Source organism: Ranitomeya variabilis, chromosome 2, assembly GCF_051348905.1.
Source record: "Ranitomeya variabilis isolate aRanVar5 chromosome 2, aRanVar5.hap1, whole genome shotgun sequence".
Classification (NCBI taxonomy): Eukaryota; Metazoa; Chordata; class Amphibia; order Anura; family Dendrobatidae; genus Ranitomeya; species Ranitomeya variabilis.
In genome coordinates, this window is record NC_135233.1 from 358,525,646 (window position 1) to 358,546,683 (window position 21,038).

The window sequence follows — 21,038 nt, forward strand, 5'->3', positions numbered from 1 at the left end:
CGTTGGTCGTTGTTTTTCTCTCGTTTTGATTTTGTGGTTTCGTACCTGCCTGGTTCGAAGAATGTGAAGGCTGATGCTCTTTCTAGGAGTTTTGTGCCTGACTCTCCTGGAGATTCAGAGCCGGCTGGTATTCTTAGAGAAGGGGTGATTTTGTCTGCCATCTCCCCAGATTTGCGACGTGTGCTGCAAGAGTTTCAGGCGGATAGACCTGATCGCTGTCCACCGGAGAGACTGTTTGTCCCGGATAGATGGACCAACAGAGTCATCTCCGAGGTTCATTCTTCGGTGTTGGCGGGCCATCCTGGAATATTTGGTACCAGAGACTTGGTGGCCAGGTCTTTTTGGTGGCCTTTCTTGTCGCGGGATGTGCATTCCTTTGTGCAGTCTTGTGGAATTTGTGCTCGGGCTAAGCCTTGCTGTTCTCGAGCCAGTGGTTTGCTGTTACCTTTGCCTGTCCCGAAGAGGCCTTGGACGCACATTTCCATGGATTTTATTTCAGATCTCCCTGTCTCTCAGAGAATGTCTGTCATCTGGGTGGTGTGTGATCGTTTTTCTAAGATGGTCCATTTGGTGCCCTTGCCTAAGTTGCCTTCCTCCTCCGAGTTGGTTCCACTGTTTTTTCAAAATGTGGTTCGTCTGCATGGGATTCCTGAGAACATTGTTTCTGACAGAGGATCCCAGTTTGTGTCTAGATTTTGGCGGACCTTTTGTGCTAAATTGGGCATTGATTTGTCTTTTTCGTCGGCCTTCCATCCTCAGACGAATGGCCAAACCGAGCGAACTAATCAGACCTTGGAGACTTATTTAAGATGTTTTGTTTCTGCTGATCAGGACGACTGGGTTACTTTTTTGCCGTTGGCCGAGTTTGCCCTTAATAATCGGGCTAGTTCTGCTACTTTGGTTTCTCCTTTCTTTTGTAATTCGGGGTTTCATCCTCGTTTTTCCTCGGGTCAGGTGGAGCCTTCTGACTGTCCTGGAGTGGATGTTGTGGTTGATAGGTTGTATCAGATTTGGAATCATGTGGTGGACAATTTGAAGCTGTCTCAAGAGAAGGCTCAGCTCTTTGCCAACCGCCGTCGCTGTGTGGGTCCCCGACTTCGCGTTGGGGACTTGGTGTGGTTGTCTTCTCGCTTCGTTCCTATGAAGGTCTCCTCTCCTAAGTTCAAGCCTCGGTTTATCGGTCCTTATAAGATTCTGGAAGTCCTTGGCCCTGTGTCATTTCGTCTGGACCTCCCAGCATCATTTGCTATTCATAATGTGTTCCATCGCTCGTTGTTGCGGAGGTATATGGTGCCTGTGGTTCCTCCGGTTGAGCCTCCTGCCCCTGTGCTGTTTGAGGGAGAATTGGAATACGTGGTGGAGAAGATCTTGGATTCTCGTATTTCTAGACGGAGGCTCCAGTATTTGGTTAAATGGAAGGGCTATGGTCAGGAGGATAATTCTTGGGTTGTCGCCTCTGATGTTCATGCAGCCGATTTGGTTCGTGCCTTCCATGTGGCTCATCCTGATCGCCCTGGTGGTTTTCATGAGGGTTCGGTGACCCCTCCTCAAGGGGGGGTACTGTTGTGAACTCTGTGTTCAGGCTCCCTCTTGTGGTCACTGGTGGTATGGTGTGACTTTTGCTTTGGGCTCCCTCTGGTGGCTTTGTCTGTTATCCTGCTGGCCTCTGGCTATCAGCTGGTTCGTTATCCTCTGGGAGGTTCCTATATAGCTCTGTTTTACTTCCACTTTTTGCCGGCTGTCGATGTAATCAGTGATACTCAGATTCCTTCTGACTACCTTGCTCCCAGTCCATCCAGGATAAGCTAAGTTTTGTTTGCTCATTTTTTGATCAGCAGTGTTTATCATGTTTTCTGTTCCAGCTTGCTAAAATGTAATTCCCTCGCTTGCTGGTTGCTCTAGTGAGCTGAGTTTCTCCCCACACACCGTTAGTTGGTGTGTGGGTTCTTGAAATCTCAGGATGGATATTTTGTAAGGGTTTTTATTGATCGCATAGACCCCTGCTCTATTTTCTGCTTTCTAGTACTAGTGGGCCTCTTTTGCTGAATCTGATTTCATCCCTATGTATGTGCCTTCTTCTTACTTCACCGTTAATATTTGTTGGGGGCTTCTATATCTTTGGGGATTATTTCTCTGGAGGCAAGCGAGGTCTTTCTTTCTCTTTAGGGGTAGCTAGTTCCTCAGGCTGGCTCGAGACGTCTAGGAATTTTCTAGGCACGTTCACCGGCTACCTCTAGTTGTGTTGGATAGGTTAAGATTTGCGATCAGTCCAGTTACCATCTCCCTAGAGCTCGTCCTTAGTTTAATCACTTGCTGATCTATTTGTGATCCTCAGCCACTTGGGATCATAACACCCACAGGACTACACGAAGGAACGCACATCCCGCGACAAAGAAGGCCACCAAAAGGACCTGGCAACCAAATCTCTGGTACCAAAGATCCCAGGATGACCAGCCAATACAGAACAATGAATCTCAGAAATCACCTTACTAGTCCATCTATCAGGAACAAACAATTTCCCCACAGGACAGCGGTCGGGTCTATCAGCCTGAAACTCCTGAAGCACCCGCCCAAATCAGGGGAGATGGCAGAAAGAATCACCCCCTCCTTGAGAATATCAGCCGGCTCAAGGACTCCCGGAGAATCAGGCAAAAAACTCCTAGACAGGGCATCAGCCTTCACATTCTTAGATCCCGGAAGATACAAGACCACAAAATCTAAACGGGAGAAAAACAAAGACCACCGAGCCTGTCTAGGATTCAACCGCTTGGCAGACTCAAGGTAAATCAGATTCTTGTGATCAGTCAAGACCACAACACGATGCTTAGCTCCCTCAAGCCAATGTCGCCACTCCTCAAATGCCCACTTCATAGCCAACAACTCCCGATTGCCGACATCATAATTACGCTCAGCAGGCGAAAACTTTCTAGAGAAGAAAGCACATGGTTTCAATACAGAGCCATCAGAACTTCTCTGAGACAGAACAGCTCCTGCCCCAATCTCAGAAGCGTCAACCTCAACCTGAAAAGGGAGAGAAACATCTGGCTGACGCAACACAGGGGCAGAAGTAAAACGACGCTTAAGCTCCTGAAAGGCCTCCACAGCCGCAGAGGACCAATTCACCATATCAGCACCTTTCTTGGTCAAATTGGTCAGAGGTTTAACCACAGTAGAAAAATTAGCAATTAAGCGGCGATAAAAATTAGCAAAGCCCAAAAATTTCTGAAGGCTCTTCACAGATGTGGGTTGAATCCAATCATAAATAGCCTGGACCTTAACAGGGTCCATTTCAATAGCCGAAGGGGAAAAAATGAACCCCAGAAAAGAAACCTTCTGAACTCCAAAAAGGCACTTAGACCCCTTCACAAACAGTGCATTAGCACGAAGAATCTGAAATACCATCCTGACCTGCTTCACATGAGACTCCCAATCATCGGAAAAAAACAAAATATCATCCAAATATACAATCATGAATTTATCCAGATACTCCCGGAAAATATCATGCATAAAGGACTGAAACACAGATGGAGCTTAGAGAGCCCGAAAGGCATCACAAGATTTTCAAAATGGCCTTCGGGCGTATTAAATGCTGTTTTCCATTCATCACCCTGTTTGATGCGGACAAGATTATATGCCCCTCGAAGGTCAATCTTGGTAAACCAGCTAGCCCCTTTAATCCGAGCAAACAAATCAGAGAGCAAAGGCAAAGGGTACTAGAATTTGACCGTGATCTTATTGAGAAGGCGATAATCTATACAGGGCCCCAAGGAGCCATCCTTCTTGGCAACAAAAAAGAACCCCGCTCCCAACGGTGACGAAGAAGGGCGAATATGCCCCTTCTCCAAGGACTCCTTTACATAACTCCGCATAGCGGCATGCTCTGGCACAGACAGATTGAAAAGTCGGCCCTTAGGGAACTTACAGCCAGGAATCAAATTAATGGCGCAATCACAGTCCCTATGAGGAGGCAGGGGACTGGATTTGGGCTCCTCAAATATATCCTGGAAATCCGACAAAAACTCAGGAACTTCAGAAGAAGGAGATGATGAAATTGACATCAGAGGAATATCACTATGTATCCCCTGACAACCCCAACTAGTCACAGACATAGATTTCCAATCCAGCACTGGATTATGTACCTGTAACCATGGAAACCCCAGCACAACCACATCATGCAAATTATGCAACACCAAAAAGCGAATGTTTTCCTGATGTGCCGAAGCCATGTTCATGGCTAACTGTGTCCAGTACTGAGGTTTATTCTTGGCCAATGGCGTAGCATCAATCCCCCTCAAGGGAATAGGGCTCTGCAAAGGCTCCAAGGAAAAACCACAGCGCTTGGCAAATTCTAGGTCCATTAAGTTCAGGGCAGCACCAGAATCCACAAATGCCATTACAGAAAAGGATGACAATGAGCAAATCAGGGTAATAGATAAGAGAAATTTAGGCTGTACAGTACTGATGGTAACCAACCTAGCGACCTTCTTAGTGCGCTTCGGGCAGTCAGAGATGGCATGAGTAGCGTCACCACAGTAAAAACACAGCCCATTCTGATGTCTGAACTCCTGCCGTTCTGCTCTCGTCAAAATCCTATCACATTGCATAGGCTCAGAACTCTGCCCAGAGGACACCGCCAAATGGTGCACCACCTTACGTTCACATAGGCGCCGATCAATCTGAATGGCCAGAGACATTGATTCGTTCAAACCAGCAGGCGTGGGGAACCCCACCATAACATCTTTAAGGGCTTCAGAAAGACCCTTTCTGAAAATAGCTGCCAGGGCATCATCATTCCATTTTGTAAGCACAGACCACTTTCTAAATTTCTGACAATATATTTCTGCTGCTTCCTGCCCCTGACACAGGGCCAGCAAGATTTTTTCTGCCTGATCCACAGAATTAGGTTCATCATAAAGCATTCCGAGTGCTTGAAAAAATGCATCTACATTGAGCAATGCAGGATTCCCTGGCTCAAGGGAGAATGCCCAGTCTTGCGGGTCTCCACGGAGCAGAGAAATAACAATCTTCACCTGCTGAACGGAGTCACCAGAGGAACGGGGTCTCAGAGCAAAAAACAATCTGCAATTATTTTTGAAGTTCAAAAATTTAGATCTATCCCCAGAAAACAAATCAGGAATAGGAATTCTAGGCTCAGAAACCGGAGTCTGGACAACATAATCTTGGATACTCTGTACCCTTGCAGCGAGATGATCAACACGCGCAGACAGACCCTGAACCTTCATCTCAGTACCCAAATTCTGAACCATCCAAAGATCAAGGGAAAAAAAAAAGACAAAACAAGCAACAAGAAAAAAAAAACACTGACTCAGAACTTTCTTTTCCCTCTTTTGAGATGCATTTAACACATTGTGGGCCAGCTGTACTGTTATGACCTAGTGGTTACGGAGCAGCACTGAGATGACCTGGTGGGTAAAACCAATCATGGACAAGCTCAGAGGAGGTGGCAGCTCCACCGACAGTAATCACTATGATGACCTGGTGATTACGGAGCAGCACTGAAATGACCTAGTGGGTAAAACAAATAATGTACAAGCTCTGAGGAGGTGGTAGCTTTACGGACCGCAATCCCTACACCTAACACCAACACTAGAAATAGCCGTGGAGCGTTCCTATCTCTGCCTAGACTGTTATGATCCCAATGGCAAGGATCTCAGAGATTACAGCAAAAGTCTGCAAACATAAATACCAGCTCATAGGGACGTGGTAACTAGGCTGACCATATACCTGATCCTAGCACAAACACTAACAGTAGCCGGGGAACGTGCCTACGTTGATCCTAGACGTCTCGCGCCAGCCGGAGAACTAACTAACCCTATCAGGGAAAATAAGACCTCTCTTGCCTCCAGAGAAAAGACCCCAAAGTAATACAAGCCCCCAACAAATAATAACGGTGAGGTAAGAAGAAAAGACAAACGTAAGAATGAACTAGATTTTAGCAAAGAGAGGCCCACTGACTAATAGCAGAAAATAGTAAGATGACTTATATGGTCAGCAAAAAACCCTGCAAAATATCCACGCTGAATATCCAAGAACCCCCAAACCGACTAACGGTGAGAGGGGAGAATATCAGCCCAATAGAGCTTCCAGCAATATCAGGAATCACATATTGTACAAGCTGGACAAAAATATGAACAAAGCAAAATAACAAAAAATAAGAAAGCAGGACTTAGCTTATCTTGCAAAGAACCAGGACCTGAAGACAGGAGCAAACAGAAATGAACTGATTACAACGATGCCAGGCACTGGACTGAGAATCCAGGAAGTTTAAATAGCAACACCCCAGGCCTAACGAAGCAGGTGAGTACCAACCTGGTAAAAGACAATCCAGGTGCCAAATCACTAGTGACCACAAGAGGGAGCCAAGAAGTATAGTTCACAACAGTACCCCCCTTTAAGGAGGGGTCACCGAACCCTCACCAAGACCACCAAGGCGACCAGGATGAGCAGCGTGGAAGGCACGAACCAAATCGGCCGCATGAACATCAGAGGCGGCCACCCAGGAATTATCCTCCTGACCATAGCCCTTCCATTTGACCAAATACTGAAGCCTCCGTCTAGAGAGACGAGAATCCAAGATCTTCTCTACCACGTACTCCAACTCGCCCTCAACCAACACCGGAGCAGGAGGCTCAACAGCAGGAACCACAGGCACAACGTACCGCCGCAACAAAGACCTATGGAACACGTTGTGAATGGCAAACGACACCGGAAGATCCAAACGAAAAGAAACCGGGTTAAGAACTTCCAAAATTTTATAAGGACTAATAAAGCGAGGCTTAAACTTAGGAGAGGAAACCTTCAGAGGGACATACCGAGAAGACAACCAAACCAAATCCCCAACACGAAGTCGGGGGCCCACACCGCGGCGGCGGTTGGCAAAACGCTGAGCCTTCTCCTGTGACAACTTCAAGTTGTCCACCACATGATTCCAAATCCGCTGCAACCTATCCACCATGGAATCCACCCCAGGACAGTCAGAAGACTCAACATGACCCGAGGAGAAACGAGGATGAAAACCAGAGTTGCAGAAGAATGGCGAAACCAAAGTAGCGGAACTAGCCCGATTATTAAGGGCAAACTCCGCCAATGGCAAGAAGGTCACCCAATCATCCTGGTCCGCAGAAACAAAACATCTCAAATAAGCCTCCAGTGTCTGATTAGTTCGCTCCGTTTGACCATTAGTCTGAGGATGGAAGGCAGATGAAAACGACAAATCAATGTCCATTCTAGCACAAAAAGATCGCCAGAATCTGGACACAAACTGGGACCCTCTGTCGGACACGATATTCTCCGGAATGCCGTGTAAATGAACCACATTCTGAAAAAACAAAGGAACCAGATCGGAAGAGGAAGGCAACTTAGGCAAGGGTACCAAATGGACCATCTTGGAAAAACGATCACACACCACCCAGATGACAGACATTCCTTGAGACACCGGAAGATCAGAAATGAAATCCATGGAAATGTGTGTCCAAGGCCTCTTCGGGACGGGCAAGGGCAGAAGCAACCCGCTAGCACGAGAACAACAAGGCTTAGCCCGAGCACAAGTCCCACAGGACTGCACAAATGACCGCACATCCCGTGACAAGGAAGGCCACCAAAAGGACCTAGCCACCAAATCTCGGGTACCAAAAATTCCCGGATGCCCTGCCAACACCGAGGAATGAACCTCGGAAATGACTTTGCTGGTCCATTTATCAGGAACAAACAGTCTGTCGGGTGGACAAGAGTCAGGTCTACCAGCCTGAAATCTCTGCAACACACGTCGCAAATCAGGAGATATGGCCGACACGATTACTCCCTCTTTAAGAATACCAGCTGGCTCCGAGACTCCAGGAGAGTCAGGCACAAAGCTCCTAGAAAGAGCATCAGCCTTAACATTCTTCGAACCAGGCAGGTACGAGACCTGTTGTGAATTTGGATTCTGGGCTCCCCCGGTGGCTACTGGTGGAATTGAACTGGTGTCTTCATCTTCTCTGTTCACCTGTTCCCATCAAGATGTGGGAGTCGCTATATAACCTTGCTGCTCTGTTAGTTGCTTGCCGGTCAACAATGTTATCAGAAGCCTCTCTGTGCTTGTTCCTGCTCCTAGACAACTACTAGATAAGTTGGACTCTTGTCCATGTTTGTTTTTGCATTTTGTTCCAGTTCACAGCTGTAGTTTCGTTACTGTGTCTGGAAAGCTCTTGTGAACGGGAATTGCCACTCTGGTGTTATGAGTTAATGCCAGAGTTTTAAAGTAATTTCTGGATGGTGTTTTTGATAGGGTTTTCAGCTGACCATGAAAGTGTCCTTTCTGTCTTCTGCTATGTAGTAAGTGGACCTCAAATTTGCTAAACCTATTTTCATACTACGTTTGTTATTTCATCTCAACTCACCGCCAATACATGTGGGGGGCCTCTGTCTCCTTTCGGGGTATTTCTCTAGAGGTGAGCTAGGACTAATATTTTCCTCTGCTAGCTTTATTTAGTCCTCCGGCTGGGCTGGGCATCTAGAATCAACGTAGGCATGCTACCCGGCCACTGCTAGTTGTGCGTTAGGTTTAGTTCATGGTCAGCTCAGTTCCCATCTTCCAAGAGCTAGTTCCTATATATGCTTATGCTATGTTCTCTTGCCATTGAGATCATGACAGTTTGACCGGCCCGCAAAGTGTTAATTGTTTGGGCTGAAGCAGGAGAAAAAGAAGTGTTGAAGGGAATTTTTTTTTTTTTTTTTTTTTTTTCCCCTCAGAGTTTTGCTGCCTAGCCCTTAATTGCTGTCTAGCTGCTTCTTACCTCCTCTTAACCCTTGAATGGCTCTGTGTCCACCTGTTTGTAATGGATCTTCAGAGTGTAACTGCAGGTTTGAATAATCTCGCCACGAAGGTACAAAATTTGCAAGATTTTGTTTGTCATGCACCTGTATCTGAGCCGAGAATTCCTTTGCCGGAATTTTTCTCGGGGAATAGATCCGGGTTTCAGAATTTTCGAAATAATTGCAAATTATTTTTGTCTCTGAAATCTCGCTCTGCCGGAGACCCTGCACAGCAGGTCAGGATTGTGATTTCCTTGCTCCGGGGCGACCCTCAAGACTGGGCTTTTTCATTGACACCAGGGGATCCTGCGTTGCTCAATGTGGATGCGTTTTTTCTGGCCTTGGGGTTGCTTTATGACGAACCTCATTTGGAGCTTCAGGCAGAAAAAACTTTGATGTCCCTATCTCAGGGGCAAGATGAAGCGGAAATTTACTGCCAAAGATTCCGTAAATGGTCTGTGCTTACTCAGTGGAATGAGTGCGCCCTGGCGGCGACTTTCAGAGAGGGTCTCTCTGATGCCATTAGGGATGTTATGGTGGGGTTCCCTGTGCCTGCGGGTCTGAATGAGTCCATGACAATGGCTATTCAGATCGATAGGCGTTTGCGGGAGCGCAAACCAGTGCACCATCTGGCGGTGTCCACTGAGAAGTCGCCAGAGAGTATGCAGTGTGATAGAATTCTGTCCCGAAGCGAGCGGCAGAATTTTAGACGGAAAAATGGGTTGTGTTTCTATTGTGGTGATTCTACTCATGTTATATCAGCATGCTCTAAGCGCACTAAAAAGCTTGGTAAATCTGTTTCCATTTGCACCTTACCGTCTAAATTTATTCTATCTGTGACCCTGATTTGCTCTTTGTCATCTATTACCACGGACGCCTATGTCGACTCTGGCGCCGCTTTGAGTCTTATGGATTGGTCCTTTGCCAAACGCTGTGGGTATGATTTAGAGCCTTTGGAGACTCCTATTCCTCTGAAGGGGATTGACTCCACCCCATTGGCTAATAATAAACCACAATACTGGACACAAGTAACTATGCGTATTAATCCGGATCACCAGGAGATTATTCGCTTTCTGGTGCTGTATAATCTACATGATGTTTTGGTGCTGGGATTGCCTTGGCTGCAATCTCACAACCCAGTCCTCGACTGGAGAGCTATGTCTGTGTTGAGCTGGGGATGTAAGGGGGCTCATGGGGATGTACCTGTGGTTTCCATTTCATCATCCATTCCCTCTGAAATTCCTGAGTTCCTGTCTGACTATCGTGACGTCTTTGAAGAATCCAAGCTTGGTTCGTTACCTCCGCACCGAGAGTGCGATTGTGCCATAGATTTAATCCCGGGTAGTAAATACCCAAAGGGTCGTTTATTTAATCTGTCTGTGCCTGAACATGCTGCTATGCGAGAATATATAAAGGAGTCCTTGGAAAAGGGACATATTCGTCCATCGTCATCTCCCTTAGGAGCCGGTTTTTTCTTTGTGTCAAAAAAAGACGGCTCTTTGAGACCATGTATTGATTATCGGCTTTTGAATAAAATCACTGTTAAATATCAATACCCATTGCCGTTGCTGACTGATTTGTTTGCTCGCATAAAGGGGGCCAAGTGGTTCTCTAAGATTGACCTTCGTGGGGCGTATAATTTGGTGCGAATCAGGCAGGGGGATGAGTGGAAAACCGCATTTAATACGCCCGAGGGCCACTTTGAGTATTTAGTGATGCCTTTTGGTCTTTCTAATGCTCCGTCAGTTTTCCAGTCCTTTATGCATGATATTTTTCGCGATTATTTGGATAAATTTATGATTGTGTATCTGGATGATATTCTGATTTTTTCGGATGACTGGGACTCTCATGTCCAGCAAGTCAGGAGGGTTTTTCAGGTTTTGCGGTCTAATTCTTTGTGTGTGAAGGGTTCTAAGTGTGTTTTTGGGGTACAGAGGATTTCCTTTTTGGGATATATTTTTTCCCCCTCTTCCATTGAAATGGATCCTGTCAAGGTTCAAGCTATTTGTGATTGGACGCAGCCCTCTTCTCTTAAGAGTCTTCAGAAATTTTTGGGCTTTGCTAACTTTTATCGTCGATTTATTGCTGGTTTTTCGGATATTGCTAAGCCATTGACCGATTTGACTAAGAAGGGTGCTGATGTTGCTGATTGGTCCCCTGATGCTGTGGAGGCCTTTCGGGAGCTTAAGCGCCGTTTTTCCTCTGCCCCTGTGTTGCGTCAGCCTGATGTTGCTCTACCTTTTCAGGTTGAGGTCGACGCTTCTGAGATCGGAGCTGGGGCAGTGTTGTCGCAGAAAAGTTCTGACTGCTCCGTGATGAGGCCTTGTGCCTTCTTTTCCCGTAAATTTTCGCCCGCTGAGCGGAATTATGATGTTGGGAATCGGGAGCTTTTGGCCATGAAGTGGGCTTTTGAGGAGTGGCGCCATTGGCTTGAGGGGGCCAGACATCAGGTGGTGGTATTGACTGACCACAAAAATTTGATTTATCTTGAGACCGCCAGGCGCCTGAATCCTAGACAGGCGCGCTGGTCATTATTTTTCTCTCGGTTTAATTTTGTGGTGTCATACCTACCGGGTTCTAAGAATGTTAAGGCGGATGCCCTTTCTAGGAGTTTTGAGCCTGACTCGCCTGGTAACTCTGAGCCCACAGGTATCCTTAAGGATGGAGTGGTATTGTCAGCCGTTTCTCCAGACCTGCGGCGGGCCTTGCAGGAGTTTCAGGCGGAGAGACCTGATCGTTGCCCACCTGATAAACTGTTTGTTCCTGATGATTGGACCAGTAGAGTCATCTCTGAGGTTCATTCTTCTGCGTTGGCAGGTCATCCTGGCATTTTTGGTACCAGGGATTTGGTGGCAAGGTCCTTCTGGTGGCCTTCCCTGTCACGAGATGTGCGAGGCTTTGTGCAGTCTTGTGACGTTTGTGCTCGGGCCAAGCCTTGTTGTTCTCGGGCTAGTGGATTATTGTTGCCCTTGCCTATTCCTAAGAGGCCTTGGACGCACATCTCGATGGATTTTATTTCAGATCTGCCTGTTTCTCAGAAGATGTCTGTCATCTGGGTGGTGTGTGACCGTTTTTCTAAGATGGTCCATTTGGTTCCTCTGCCCAAGTTACCTTCTTCTTCCGAGTTGGTTCCTCTGTTTTTTCAAAATGTTGTTCGTTTGCATGGTATTCCTGAGAATATCGTTTCTGACAGAGGGACCCAATTTGTGTCTAGATTTTGGCGGGCATTCTGTGCTAGGATGGGCATAGATTTATCTTTTTCATCCGCTTTCCATCCTCAGACGAATGGCCAGACCGAGCGGATTAATCAGACCCTGGAGACATATCTGAGGTGTTTTGTGTCTGCTGACCAGGATGATTGGGTTGCTTTTTTGCCATTGGCGGAGTTCGCTCTCAATAATCGGGCCAGCTCTGCCACTTTGGTGTCCCCGTTTTTCTGTAATTCGGGGTTTCATCCTCGATTTTCCTCTGGTCAGTTGGAATCTTCGGATTGTCCTGGAGTGGATGCTGTGGTGGAGAGATTGCATCAGATCTGGGGGCAGGTGGTGGACAATTTGAGGTTGTCCCAGGAGAAGACTCAGCTTTTTGCCAACCGCCACCGTCGTGTTGGTCCTCGGCTTTCTGTTGGGGATTTGGTGTGGTTGTCTTCTCGTTTTGTCCCTATGAGGGTCTCTTCTCCTAAGTTTAAGCCTCGGTTTATCGGCCCGTATAAGATATTGGAGATTCTTAACCCTGTTTCCTTCCGTTTGGACCTCCCTGCATCCTTTTCTATTCATAACGTTTTTCATCGGTCATTATTGCGCAGGTATGAGGTACCGGTTGTGCCTTCCGTTGAGCCTCCTGCTCCGGTGTTGGTTGAGGGTGAGTTGGAGTACGTTGTGGAGAAAATCTTGGACTCTCGTGTTTCCAGACGGAGACTCCAGTATCTGGTCAAGTGGAAGGGATACGGCCAGGAGGATAATTCTTGGGTGAATGCATCTGATGTTCATGCCTCCGATCTGGTTCGTGCCTTTCATAGGGCCCATCCTGATCGCCCTGGTGGTTCTGGTGAGGGTTCGGTGCCCCCTCCTTGAGGGGGGGGTACTGTTGTGAATTTGGATTCTGGGCTCCCCCGGTGGCTACTGGTGGAATTGAACTGGTGTCTTCATCTTCTCTGTTCACCTGTTCCCATCAAGATGTGGGAGTCGCTATATAACCTTGCTGCTCTGTTAGTTGCTTGCCGGTCAACAATGTTATCAGAAGCCTCTCTGTGCTTGTTCCTGCTCCTAGACAACTACTAGATAAGTTGGACTCTTGTCCATGTTTGTTTTTGCATTTTGTTCCAGTTCACAGCTGTAGTTTCGTTACTGTGTCTGGAAAGCTCTTGTGAACGGGAATTGCCACTCTGGTGTTATGAGTTAATGCCAGAGTTTTAAAGTAATTTCTGGATGGTGTTTTTGATAGGGTTTTCAGCTGACCATGAAAGTGTCCTTTCTGTCTTCTGCTATGTAGTAAGTGGACCTCAAATTTGCTAAACCTATTTTCATACTACGTTTGTTATTTCATCTCAACTCACCGCCAATACATGTGGGGGGCCTCTGTCTCCTTTCGGGGTATTTCTCTAGAGGTGAGCTAGGACTAATATTTTCCTCTGCTAGCTTTATTTAGTCCTCCGGCTGGGCTGGGCATCTAGAATCAACGTAGGCATGCTACCCGGCCACTGCTAGTTGTGCGTTAGGTTTAGTTCATGGTCAGCTCAGTTCCCATCTTCCAAGAGCTAGTTCCTATATATGCTTATGCTATGTTCTCTTGCCATTGAGATCATGACAGAGACCACAAAGTCAAAACGAGAGAAAAACAATGACCAACGAGCCTGTCTAGGATTCAGGCGCTTAGCAGACTCGAGATACATCAGATTTTTGTGATCAGTCAAGACCACCACACGATGCTTAGCACCCTCGAGCCAATGACGCCACTCCTCAAATGCCCACTTCATGGCCAACAACTCCCGATTACCAACATCATAGTTCTGCTCAGCAGGCGAAAACTTCCTAGAGAAAAAGGCACATGGTCTCATCACAGAGCAACCAGAGCCTCTCTGCGACAAAACAGCCCCAGCATCGATCTCAGAAGCATCCACTTCAACCTGAAAGGGAAGTGAGACATCAGGCTGGCACAAACAGGCGCCGAAGTAAACCGGCGCTTCAGCTCCTGGAAGGCCTCCACGGCTGCAGGGGCCCAATTAGCCACATCAGAACCTTTCTTGGTCATATCCGTCAAAGGTTTAACAACGCTAGAAAAATTAGCGATAAAGCGACGTTAGAAATTAGCAAACCCCAAGAACTTCTGAAGACTCTTAACAGACGTGGGCTGAGTCCAATCATGAATAGCTCGGACCTTGACTGGGTCCATCTCCACAGCAGAAGGGGAGAAAATAAAACCCAAAAAGGAAACCTTCTGCACTCCAAAGAGACACTTTGAGCCCTTCACAAACAAAGCATTATCACGCAAAACCTGAAACACCATCCTGACCTGCTTTACATGAGAATCCCAATCATCCGAGAAAACCAGAATATCATCCAGATAAACAATCATAAATTTATCCAGATACTTCCAGAAGATATCATGCATAAAGGACTGAAACACTGAAGGAGCATTAGAGAGCCCAAAGGGCATCACCAAGTATTCAAAATGACCTTCGGGCGTATTGAATGCAGTTTTCTATTCATCTCCCTGCCTAATGCGCACAAGGTTGTACGCACCATGAAGATCTATCTTGGTGAACCACTTGGCACCCTTAATCCGAGCAAATAAGTCTGACAATAGTGGCAAAGGATACTGACACTTAACAGTGATTTTATTCAGAAGCCGATAGTCTATACAAGGTATCAAAGACCCGTCCTTCTTGGCCACAAAAAAGAATCCCGCACCAAGAGGGGAAGAGGATGGACGAATATGCCCCTTCTCCAAAGACTCCTTGACATAAGAACGCATCGCGGCATGCTCGGGTACAGACAAATTAAATAATCGTCCCTTAGGAAATTTACTGCCAGGAATCAAATCTATAGCGCAGTCACAGTCACTATGAGGAGGAAGATCACTGGACCTGGACTCACTGAACACATCCTGATAGTCACACAAATACTCAGGAACCTCTGAAGGAGTAGAAGTAGCAATAGACACCGGCGGAGAATCGCAATGAATTCCCTGACAACCCCAACTCGACACAGACATAGCCTTCCAATCCAAAACAGGATTATGGGTCTGTAACCATGGCAGACCTAACACGACCAAATCACTCATTTTATGCAGAACAAGAAAACGAATCACCTCCCGATGTTCAGGAGTCATGCACATGGTCACTTGTGTCCAAAACTGCGGTTTATTTTCCACCAGTGGCGTAGCATCAATTCCTCTGAGAGGAATAGGAATTTTTAAAGGCTCCAGGACAAAACCGCAGCGCTTGGCAAACGACAAGTCCATAAGACTCAGGGCAGCACCTGAATCCACAAACGCCATAACAGGGTAGGAAGACAATGAACAAATTATAGTCACAGACAAAATAAATTTAGGCTGCAAATTACCAATGGAGACAGGACTGACAACCTTGGTTAGGCATTTAGAGCATGCTGATATAACATGTGTAGAATCACCACAGTAAAAACACAGCCCATTCTGTCGTCTATGATTTTGTCGTTCGGTTCTAGTCAGGATTCTATCACATTGCATTGAAACAGGTGTCTGTTCAGACAACACCGCCAGAGGATTAGCGGATTTGCGCTCCCGCAAACGCCGATCAATCTGAATAGCCAGCGCCATAGAATCATTCAGACTTGTAGGAATTGTGAAACCCACCATCACAATCTTAATGGCTTCAGAAAGGCCATTTCTGAAATTTGCGGCCAGAGCACATTCATTCCATTGAGTAAGCACGGACCATTTCCGAAATTTTTGGCAATACACTTCGGCTTCATCCTGGCCCTGAGAGATAGCCAGTAGAGCTTTTTCTGCCTGAATTTCAAGATTAGGCTCCTCATAAAGCAATCCGAGCGCCAGAAAAAACGCATCGACATCCGCCAATGCCGGATCTCCTGGCACTAACGAGAAAGCCCAATCCTGAGGGTCGCCACGCAAAAAGAAAATAACAATTTTAACTTGCTGAGCTGAATCTCCAGACGAACGAGGTTTCAAAGATAGAAACAATTTACAATTATTCCTAAAATTCCTAAATTTAAATCGATCTCCAGAGAACAGCTCAGGAATAGGTATCTTAGGCTCAGACATAGGACTGCTAACAACAAAATCCTGAATGCTCTGCACTCGTGCAGCAAGCTGATCCACACTAGTAATCAAGGTCTGAACACTCATGTCTGCAGCAAAGCTTACAGCCACTCTGAGAAAAAGGGGAAGGAAGAAAGAGGAGAAAAAAAAACTCAGAACTCCTTTTCTTTTAATCCCACTTCTGCAATGCATTAACTATTCATGGCCTGGCATACTGTTATGATCCCAATGGCAAGGATCTCAGAGATTACAGCAAAAGTCTGCAAACATAAATACCAGCTCATAGGGACTTGGTAACTAGGCTGACCATATACCTGATCCTAGCACAAACACTAACAGTAGCCGGGGAACGTGCCTACGTTGATCCTAGACGTCTCGTGCCAGCCGGAGAACTAACTAACCCTATCAGGGAAAATAAGACCTCTCTTGCCTCCAGAGAAAAGACCCCAAAGTAATACAAGCCCCCAACAAATAATAACGGTGAGGTAAGAAGAAAAGACAAACGTAAGAATGAACTAGATTTTAGCAAAGAGAGGCCCACTGACTAATAGCAGAAAATAGTAAGATGACTTATATGGTCAGCAAAAAACCCTGCAAAATATCCACGCTGAATATCCAAGAACCCCCAAACCGACTAACGGTGAGAGGGGAGAATATCAGCTCAATAGAGCTTCCAGCAATATCAGGAATCACATATTGTACAAGCTGGACAAAAATATGAACAAAGCAAAATAACAAAAAATAAGAAAGCAGGACTTAGCTTATCTTGCAAAGAACCAGGACCTGAAGACAGGAGCAAACAGAAATGAACTGATTACAACGATGCCAGGCACTGGACTGAGAATCCAGGAAGTTTAAATAGCAACACCCCAGGCCTAACGAAGCAGGTGAGTACCAACCTGGTAAAAGACAATCCAGGTGCCAAATCACTAGTGACCACAAGAGGGAGCCAAGAAGTATAGTTCACAACACTAGACGCCACTTCACAGCCTAAGAACTAACTACCCCTGAAGATGGAAACAGAAAACTATCTCGCCTCAGAGAAACCCCCAAAGGAAAGATAGCCCCCCACAAATATTGACGGTGAGTGGAGAGGGAAATGACAAACTCAGAAATGAAACTAGATTTTAGCAAAGGAGGCCATTACTATCTAAATAGACAGAGATAGAAAAGGCTACTGTGCGGTCAGTATAAAAACTAAATGTCCACGCAGAGTTTACAAAAAATAACCTCCAAACCGACTCACGGTGTAGAGGGGCAAATCTGCTACCCCAGAGCTTCCAACTAGCCTGAATAATTCATAATGACAAGCTGGACAAAAGAGACATAACTTAAACCTGAACAGAAGGTCAAAAGCAGGGATACACCCAAGAACTAGCAGAACTTATCTTAAGCTGAAATGGACTGGCCAACAGAGTACTTCCAGGAGAGGACTGAATCCACAGGAAAAACACTGACAGCTGGCATTGACTACAGACTAGAGCCCTGTTAAATAACAAGACCAGGGAACCGATTAGTGAATGCAGCTGCTAAGTTCCACTCGAAACCACCAGAGGGAGCCCAAGAGCAGAACTCCCAAAAATACCATTCATAACAACAGGATGGAGCCCAAGAACGGAATTCACAACAACTAATCAGACTTTGGAAACTTATCTGAGATGCTTTGTGTCTGCTGATCAGGATGATTGGGTGGCTTTCTTGCCATTGGCCGAGTTTGCCCTTAATAATCGGGCTAGTTTGGCTACCTTGGTTTCGCCCTTCTTTTGTAATTTTGGTTTTCATCCTCGTTTTTCTTCGAGGCAGGTTGAGTCTTCTGACTGTTCTGGTGTGGATTCTGTGGTTGACAGGTTGCAGCAGATTTGGGCTCATGTGGTGGACAATTTGGTGTTGTCTCAGGAGGAGGCTCAACGTTTTGCTAACCGTCGTCGGTGTGTTGGTTCCCGGCTTTGGGTTGGGGATCTGGTCTGGTTGTCTTCCCGTCATGTTCCTATGAAGGTTTCTTCCCGTAAGTTTAAGCCTCGCTTTATTGGTCCTTATAAGATTTCTGAGATTATTAATCCGGTGTCTTTTCGATTGGCCCTTCCGGCCTCTTTTGCTATCCATAATGTCTTCCATAGATCTTTATTGCGGAAATATCTGGTGCCCGTTGCTCCCTCTGTTGATCCTCCGGCCCCTGTGTTGGTTGATGGGGAGTTGGAGTATGTGGTTGAGAAGATTTTGGATTCTCGCTTTTCGAGGCGGAGGCTTTAGTACCTTGTCAAATGGAAGGGTTATGGCCAGGAGGATAATTCTTGGGTTTTTGCCTCTGATGTCCATGCTGCTGATTTGGTCCATGCCTTTCATCTGGCTCGTCCTGATTGGCCTGGGGGCTCTGGTGAGGGTTCGGTGACCCCTCCTCAAGGGGGGGTTACTGTTGTGAATTCTGCTCTTGGGTTCCCTCCGGTGGTTGTTGGTAGTAATACAGTTGTCCCTGGGTTGCAATCCTGGGCAGGTGTCCCTTCTGATTGCAGCTCCTACTGGGATATTTAGGTGTGCAGGATTCATTAGCCCTTGCCAGTTGTCCATTGTTCTTGGAGGTTTTGCATCTCTGTCTGGTTCCTCCTGCCCTGCTGCCAAATCAGCAAAGATAAGTGTCTGGTTTTGTTTCTGCAGCACACATGCTGTGTGCTTTACAATTCAGTACTATTCAATGTTTTTTCTTCTCCAGCTAGACTGTGTTTGGATTTTTCAGTCAAGTTGGATTCTCAGGAGATGCAGATATACATTCCATGTCTTTAGTTAGATGGTGGAATTTTTGTATTGTCTGCTGTGGCTATTTTTAGGGTTTTAATACTGACTGCTTAGTATTCTGTCCTAACCTTTCCTATTTAGCTAGCGTGGCCTCTTTTGCTAAATCCTGATTTCTGCCTGCGTGTGTCTTTCCTCTATTACTCACAGTCAATATTTGTGGGGGGCTGCCTATCCTTTGGGGTTCTGCTCTGAGGCAAGATAGAATTCCCATTTCCATCTGTAGGGGTATTTAGTCCTCCGGCTGTGTCGAGATGTCTAGGCCGTGTTAGGTGAACCCCACGCCTACTTCTAGTTGCGGTGTCAGTTTAGGATTGCGGTCAGTACAGGTACCACCTACTCCAGAGATAGTCTCATGCGGCTCCAGGGTCACCGGATCATAACAGTACAACTGGCCAACAATGAGTTAAAATGCATCTTAGAAGAAGGGAAGAAAAGTGCTGAGCCATTTTTTTTTTCTGTAGTCTGTTTTGTCTTTTCTTCCCTCTTTTCCTCTGGGTGACTGAGGAGTTTTGTGCTGGCATGGATGTTCAGGGATTAGCTTCTCGTGTAGACCAACTTGCTGCTAGGATACAGGGTATTTCCGATTATATTGTTCAGACTCCGGTTTTAGAACCTAGGATTCCTACTCCTGATTTGTTTTTTGGGGACAGGTCCAAATTTTTGAGTTTTAACCCCTTCGTGCCAACGGCACTGCCGGCACTGCATTTGTGCCAGCCGCAGTACTAGTACGGCGCACCGATCACCGCGGTCTCGCACTGAGCGCCGCGGTGATCGGGTGTGGGTGTCAGCTGTATATGACAGCTGACACCCCGCAGCAATGCCCACGATCGGCGCTATCGCCGATCGCGGGCATTTAACCCCTCTGATGCCACTGTAAATAGTGACAGCGGCATAGAGGGGGATCGCGCAGGGACGGGGGCTCCCTGCGCTCTCCCACCGGAGCAACGCGATGAGATCGCGCTGCTCCGGTGACCTGGAAGGAGTACCCGGATCCAAGATGGCCGCGGGACTCCTTCCAGGTCATAAGATGAGCTTGCCGGCGCCTGCTGAGAGTTCCTAATAGCAGGCGCAGCAAGCCTCTGGAACGTGCCTCTCAGATCGGTGATCTGACACAGTGCTGTGCACACTGTCAGATCACCGATCTGTGATGTCCCCCCCTGGGACAAAGTAAAAAAGTAAAAAAAAAAAATGTCCACATGTGTAAAAAAAAAAGAAAAAAAAATTCCTAAATAAAGAAAAAAATATATATATATATTCTCAAAAATACATTTCTTTATCTAAATAAAAAAAATCACACAATAAAAGTACACACATTTAGGATCGCCGCGTCCGTAATGACCCCACCTATAAAACCATATCACTAGCTAACCCCTTCAGTGAACACCGTAAAAAAAAAAAAAAATAAAAAAAAAAAACGAGGCAAAAAACCACGCTTTATTCTCATACCGCCAAACAAAAAGTGGAATAACACGCGATCAAAAAGACGGATGTAAATAACCATGGTACCGCTGAAAACGTCATCTTGTCCCGCAAAAAAAAAGACGCCATACAGCATCATCATCAGAAAAATAAAAAAGTTATAGCTCTCAGAATAATATATAAAATAGTTTTTATTGTGTAAAAGCGCCAAAACATAAAAAAATTACATAAATGAGGTATCGCTGTAATCGTACTGACCTGAAGAATAAAACTGCTTTATCAATTTTACCACACGTGGAATGGTATAAACGCCCCCCCTAAAAGAATTTCAGGAATTGCTGGTTTTTGTTCATTCCGCCTCCCAAAAATTGGAATAAAAAGCGATCAAAAAATGTCATGTGCCCGAAAATGGTACCAATAAAAACGTCAACTCGTCCCGCAAAAAACAAGATCTCACATGACTCTGTGGGCCAAAATATGGATAAATTATAGCTCTCAAAATGTGGTGATGCAAAAACTATTTTTTGCAATAAAAAGCATCTTTTAGTGTGTGATGGCTGCCAACCATAAAAATCCGCCAAAAAAATGCTATAAAAGTAAATCAAATCCCCCTTCATCACCCCCTTAGTTAGGAAAAAATAATAAAATTTTAAAAAATATATTTATTTTCATTTTCCCGTTAGGCCACTTTCACACTAGCGTCGGTACGGGGCCGTTGCGCTGCGTCGGCACGGCGTACCGACGCATACTGTGCA

At 46.1% G+C, this 21,038-nt stretch overlaps 1 pseudogene across 1 annotated transcript in view; it reads right to left on the bottom strand.

Annotated features, from left to right (window-relative positions):
• Window positions 1-21,038, bottom strand: part of LOC143803759 (cytochrome P450 2A6-like) — a 143,358-nt pseudogene that overhangs the window by 73,611 nt on the left and 48,709 nt on the right. The gene's annotated exons all lie outside the window — the stretch shown is intronic.